Source organism: Lathyrus oleraceus, chromosome 2, assembly GCF_024323335.1.
Source record: "Lathyrus oleraceus cultivar Zhongwan6 chromosome 2, CAAS_Psat_ZW6_1.0, whole genome shotgun sequence".
Classification (NCBI taxonomy): Eukaryota; Viridiplantae; Streptophyta; class Magnoliopsida; order Fabales; family Fabaceae; genus Lathyrus; species Lathyrus oleraceus.
Window position 1 is genome coordinate 47,928,545 of NC_066580.1, and position 7,198 is coordinate 47,935,742.

Below are 7,198 nucleotides of genomic sequence, written 5' to 3' on the forward strand. Positions count from 1 at the left end.
CAGAGCTTTTCAAGTAATGAGATTTCTGAAACTTTCTGCAAATTCTTAAATTTAATGTTAGAGTTATTTAATCAGAGCTATTTTTATCAGAGCTATTTCTACAAATGTTGCAGAGTGCTTAAGGTTTTAGACAAATTTTCATCAGAGCTATTTAATGATTTCTCCCCCTTTTTGTCAGAATCAAAAAGGTAGATATAAAAAAAATAACAAGATAATAAAGAGAAAAACATTTCATTAATCAGAAGCACAAAGGCATTCAAAAACATCAGATCTAAGAGAATATCAGAGCTAAAAAAGACAGAAGCAAAAACACTAGGCAAGCAAACAAAATAAATCCTAAGTGCCTAAGGGTTTGGAGGTTGAGGAAGTCTCTGAAGCAACATGGCAAACATATTCTGGATGTTTTCATTCAAGGCATCTTGCTTGTCCATCCTGGCACGGAGCTCATTCTGATCTTGCTTGATTTCTTTCTGATCTTGCTTGATCTCTTTCAGAGCATGAAGAATCATAGGGATCGCAGAGGAAGACTCCCCCTGAGTCAGAGCCTGCTGAGCTTCAGCTTCAGCAGCTTGGGCTTCTGCATCCGCCTGAGCCTTGGCTTCAGCTTCCTTAATCCTTAGAAGTTCTGCTTCCTTTGCCAGTCTTTCTTCTTCTAACCTTCTTGCTTCTTCTTCAGCTTCCCTAGCCAATCTTTCTTCCTCTAATCTTCTGGCCTCAGCTTCTCTGGCCAATCTCTCTTGGAGCCGTTCCTCAGCATCTCTGATGTAGCCATTTCTGACTTGTTCAGAGATACTCTTCAGCCTATAAGACTCAGAGGTCATCCAACTAATGACTCTGTTCCAGTGTGTCCTAACAGATTTAGGATCATCACTAACTTCAGAGTTTTTAGCCAGAGACTTGACTTTCTGGACTGAAGCTTCTGCAACCTGTATAATGGCCTCCTCAAGGGTAGGTATGGTAAGATCAGGTTCAGGTTCAGGAGAATGAGGTGGAGAGTTTTGAGGGCTAAGATTTAGAGTTTGAGGTTCAGATTCTGCTTCTGGTTGAAGTTCAGAATCTGCTTCTGGTTGAAGACTGGGGGATGAAGCATAGAGTGGGTTTAGGTCTAATGGGTCAGAGTCTGGTCCAGGTACAGCGGGAATAATTGGTGGAGTGATATTAGAGGTGATAGGATCAGATGGTTGAGTTTCAGAGGGGAGAGTTGTTGTTTGTTGTGGTGGAAATGAAGTTTGGAGTGGTGAGGTTACTTCAGATTGTGTTAGAGTTTGTTGTTGAGAGGCAAATCTGTTGGCATAGAGAGTGGCTATGGTTGGGGATTCAGGATCAGAAAAATCAGGGTCAGAAGAGAGGGAAACATGAGGAGGTGATTCAGGTTCAGAGGATGAAGAAGAAGAAGAAGGACTTAGGTGAGTTTGTGCAGGTATAGAGGGAGGAATGAAGGTTCTGGCTATGTTTAGAACTGGTGTAGGTTGGGAGGTTCTGGTGATTGAGGGTGGGATTTCAGAGGTAGTATATAAGGAAGGTGTTGTGAGAGGATGAGAAGAAGCCATCATAGGTACAGAAGTAACAGGAGGAATAGACTTACTAGTTGAGATTTGCAGAGGAGCTGAGGATCCGCTTCCAGAAGCTCCTTCAGTTCTGGCTTTCTTTGCTTTCCTTGCCTCAGCAGCTATCTGTTTCTCAGAGATACCTCTCTTGTATCTGACTAGATCTTCTTCTGAATCCAGACAGTCATCGATGCTGAAATCAGAGACATCAACACCTTCTTCCAGCAGACGATGAAGATAGAGGGCAACAGCGTCTCTGGGCTCATTCTTGAAGAATCTGGCCAGGCCATGAGGCATCTTCCTCTGATCTTTTAGAGATTCCCAGGAAACATCCAGAGTGGGCTTGACTCTAATCTCTTTGATGATTCCCATGCTCTTGAGGTTTTTGGCATTCAGAGGCTTTCCCACATCAATTGCCAGATCATCCATACATCTGGTCTTTTCCAGAGCGTCTACCAGTCCATGCTCAATGAAGATGTCAGAGAGCAATCTACCCAGAGGAATGTAGGATCTGGGCTTCATGTTATTCCTGGTTTCTCTGACTGAATCCCTCAGATATCTGAACAGGAGAGTAGGGAGGTTGATCTTGATACCCTTCTGAATGCAGTACAGAATGCATTTCTGGTCTGCATTGATATAATCTGAAGAGTTAGAGGCTGGACGGTGATGGATTGTTCCCAGAATTATCTTCAGCCACACTCGGAGGTTCTGATGTAGCTCCTTGTTCTTAGAGGGGTTTCCTTCAACATTAGGTTTGAAGATAGTTGGGTTGATGACTTCAGTGATGCGCTTTGACCTTGGAGGAATGTTGTAAATCCTTTTTCCTCCACTTTCCTCCATATTCAGCAAGGAGGCTATTGACGCTTCAGTGATGACAATTTTTACCCCTAGAACAAAAGAGACAATGAATTAGTCATCCGCATCAGCATGTCTCCAGAATTCCTTGACCAGAAGAGGGTAGATTGGACCATAAAGCCTGTCGAAGTAGGTTTCCCATCCTTGTTGACGAAGTTCCTTGGTAAGATCAACGCCATTTCTTCTTAGGTTGTCAAAATCAACCAAAGATTCATACAAAACATCCAAACCTTCAAAGGGATTTGAAAGGTTTATGTGGCTTTCTCGGTCAAGAATGTGGGGTTCTTGATAAACAGGGGTTATGGTGACGCCTGTAACAGTTGGTGTTTGAGTGTTTGAGGTTTGGGGATTAGAAGCGGATTCCATCTGTTGGGAGAAGTTAAAAACTTCTTGCTGTTGAGCATCCACGAAGAAGATTGATGAAGAAGGAGAAGAACTTGCAGAGAACTTGCAGAGAAGGGTTTAGGGTTTAAGAGTGAGTGAGAGTGATAAGTGTGTGAAATGTGAGAAAAGTGTTTATATACCTTAAGTAAAACACATGCAAAACGACACCTCAGAATGCGTTAAACACAATACTCAAAATAGCACGCTTGGGGGGAAAAAATGATTACAGCTCATAAATGAATGTCTAATCCCACAGTTTGCACACTGCTCGAGGAAAACTCAAACGTCTGCCTTTTGAATTTCTTGACAGCTGTCTAGAAGTTCTAAGGTTTGACGCTCAGAGCTCCACGTGTTTAATGTATCTGATCTTCAGGAATACCAAGAGATTGGTTCTGAAGATTTCTAACTCAGATATCTTCTTAACAATGTAGAAGTATCAGAGTCAGAGGCAGAATCATATTTGTTTTAATCAGAATCTTATTTTATATTTTTCAGAGCCATACTTCATTCAGGACAATTTTTAATGTTCAGATTTTCTAAGATGAAAAGAAATCTATCTTCAGCTAGAGGCTTAGTAAAGATATCTGCCCATTGATGTTCTGTATCAATGAACTTCAGCGTTACTATCCCTTTCTGAACATAGTCTCTAATAAAATGATGTTTAATTTCTATGTGTTTGGCTCTGGAATGTAAAATAGGATTCTTACTCAAACAAATAGCAGCAGTATTATCACAAAGGATAGGAATGTTACTCTCAAATATCTGAAGATCTTCTAGCTGATGCTTCATCCAGAGCATCTGAGTTGTGCACAGTGATGCTGAGATATACTCTGCTTCTGCAGTTGATAGAGCGATAGTTGACTGTCTTTTGCTAGCCCAGGAGATCAAATTGTTTCCCAGAAGCTGGCAATTTCCAGATGTGCTTTTTCGTTCTATTCTATCTCCTGCATAGTCTGCATCACAGTAACCAGAAAGTCTATACTCTGATGTTTTCTCATACATCAGGCCCAGGTTAGGAGTTCCTTTCAGATACTTAAGAATTCTCTTAACAGCTGTTAAATGAGATTCTCTAGGATCTGATTGGAATCTGGCACAAAGACAGACGCTAAAGAGAATATCAGGACGAGTAGCAGTCAGATAGAGAAGAGAGCCTATCATACCTCGATAGAGCTTCTGACAAACCTTGTTGCTTACCTCTTCCTTTTCCAGAATGCAAGTTGGGTGCATGGGAGTCTTTGCAGAGTTGCATTCAGTCATGTCAAACTTCTTCAGAACGTCTTTAATGTACTTACTTTGATGAATGTACGTGACTTCTGGAGTTTGATTGATTTGAATTCCCAGAAAGAACTTTAATTCTTGCATTAAACTCATTTCAAATTCTGCCTGCATTAACTTGGAAAATTCTTGGCAAACAGAGATATTAGCAGAACCAAAAATAATATCATCAACATAAATTTGGCATATCATGAGATCATTATTAAGGTTTTTACAGAAGAGTGTAGAATCAACTTTCCCTCTGATAAAATTTTGTTCCAGAAGAAAATTACTTAAGCGTTCATACCAAGCTCTGGGAGCTTGTTTAAGTCCATATAAGGATTTCTTAAGTTTGAAAACATGTTCTGGAAAGTTTGAATTTTCAAAACCTGGAGGTTGATTGACATACACTTCTTCTGAAATATAACCATTAAGAAATGCACTCTTGACATCCATTTGATATAGTTTAATAGAATGATTAATAGCAAAAGATACAAGAAGACGAATAGATTCTAACCTCGCGACTGGAGCAAAAGTTTCATTATAATCAATACCTTCTTGTTGACTATAACCTTGAGCTACCAGTCGTGCTTTGTTTCTGACAACTTCTCCTTTCTCGTTCAGTTTGTTTCTGAAAACCCATCTGGTTCCAATGACATGAGTGCCTCTGGGTTTAGGAACGAGATCCCAGACATCATTCTTGGAGAATTGATCTAACTCTTCTTGAATAGCTGCCACCCAATCGTTATCTTGAAGAGCTTCATCACAGGACGTAGGCTCAATCAGAGACACTAGTCCCAGAGGAATATCTTCAGAGGTTCTGAAGGTAGATCTGGTTCTAACAGGTTCATCTTTGTTTCCCAAAATCAAATCTTCAGATACGTTAATACGACTTTTAACTTTCCTTGGAATTTCTGGAGTTTTAATTTCTTCAGAGTCTGGAGTGACAGTTGCTTCTGGAGTTTTCTCAGATTCTACCAGAGTGATCTCTAAATCTGCAAACTTTTCAACTAGCTTTGACTTTTCAGAGTCAAGCTTATCATCAAATCTAACATGAATTGATTCCTCCACAATTTTGGTTTCTGTGTTGTATACTCTGTAGCCTTTAGAGCGTTCTGAGTATCCTAACATAATACCTTTCTATGCTTTGGAATCAAACTTGTTCAGATGTTCTTTAGTATTTAATATAAAACAAATGCATCCAAAAGGATGAAAATATGAAATGTTGGGTTTTCTTCCCTTACACAGTTCATAGGGAGTCTTTTCCAGAATGGGTCTAATAGAGATTCTATTCTGAATATAACACGCTGTATTTACAGCTTCTGCCCAAAAGTGCTTTGCTACATTTGTTTCATTGATCATGGTTCTGGCCATTTCTTGGAGTGTCCTATTCTTCCTCTCTACAACTCCATTTTGTTGTGGAGTTCTAGGGCAGGAGAAATCATGGGATATTCCATTAGAATCAAATAATTCTTCAAAATCTTTATTTTCAAATTCTCCACCATGATCACTTCTGACTCTAACAATTTTAGAGTCAAATTCTGTTTGCACTTTAGAACAGAAACTGGTGAATACAGAGTGAGACTCACTCTTGTGCTTTAGGAATTTTACCCATGTCCAGCGGCTGTAATCATCAACGATTACTAGTCCATACTTCTTTCCATTGACTGATGCTGTTTTCACAGGACCAAATAAGTCAATGTGAAGAAGCTCCAGAGGCTTAGAGGTAGAAACAACATTTTTCCTTTTAAAAGATGTTTTTGAAAACTTTCCTTTCTGGCAAGCTTCACACAGAGCATCTGAAGAAAACTTCAGTTTAGGCAGGCCTCTGACTAACTCAAGTTTAGTTAGCTGAGAAAGTTTTCTCATGCTAATGTGGCCTAAGCGTCTATGCCATACCCATTGCTCTTCGTGAACTGACATTAAACATTTAACATTTTGATCTTTTAAATCAGAAAGATTTATTTTATAAATGTTGTTTTTCCTCTTGCCTGTGAAAAGGACAGAGCCATCGTTCTGACTAATGGCTTTACACGTTTTTTGATTAAAGATTACATCATAACCGTTATCACTTAATTGACTTATGGATAACAAGTTATGCATTAATCCTTCTACATAAAGAACATCAGATATGGAGGGAAGAGTACCATTACCAATAGTTCCGGAGCCTCTGATCCTTCCTTTCTGATCTCCTCCGAAGCCTACAAATCCAGCGTCTTTAAGTTCCAGGCTTTGGAACATAGACTTTCTTCCCGTCATATGTCGCGAGCATCCAGAGTCCAGGTACCATGACTGGTGTCTGAACTTTGCTGCATAGGATATCTGCAACATAGATAATCTTATCTTTCGGTACCCAGAATCTCTTGGGTCCTTTTAGATTAGTTTTCCCAGAGTTTCTCATAACTTTGGGTCTTCTAGCATTTTTAAACTTGTTTTCTTGTGTGTGTGTGTAGTGATATGAAAAAGGAGATTTAAGCTGGTTACTGGTAGAGGTTTTATTTTCCTCAGAATCATACCCAATTCCCCTTTTATTATTCTGACTTACTCCATAAATCATGGATGCCATAATACTCCTATCTATTCCATTCTTCAGAAATTTTTGAAAAGCTTCTTCATATTTATAAATAGTTTCGTTTGAAGTTTGTGGTGCTTGAGACAACGCCCTTTTTAATTCTAAGCTTTTTGTTCTAGCTCCATCTCTTTCTAACGTTAAAGATCTGATTGTATCTTCTCGTGCTAGAATTGTTGTCTCAAGTTTACTACATACTTCAGATTTTGCTTTAAGAAGGCCTTTAATGTCTTTAACTTTTTGTTTTAATTTCTGAAGAGAGGTAAGAGTTTCTGATAAACATGATTCTAAGTCAGATCTAGAAAGTTCAGAAAATACCTCTTCAGATTCTTCATCTGAGCTGCTGGATGTGGTAGCCATAAGAGCTACGTTGGCCTGTTCATCAGAGTCAGATTCTGATGATTCGGATTCACTATCGTCCCAGGTGGCCATTAATCCCTTCTTTGTTCTGAAAGTATTTTTCTTGAAGCTTTCTTTCTTAGAGTTATCTCTCTTCAGCTTGGGGCATTCATTTCTGTAATGACCTGTTTCTTTACATTCAAAACAGGTAATATCTTTGTTAGGTTTACCTTTTGAAGTTGACTCTGAT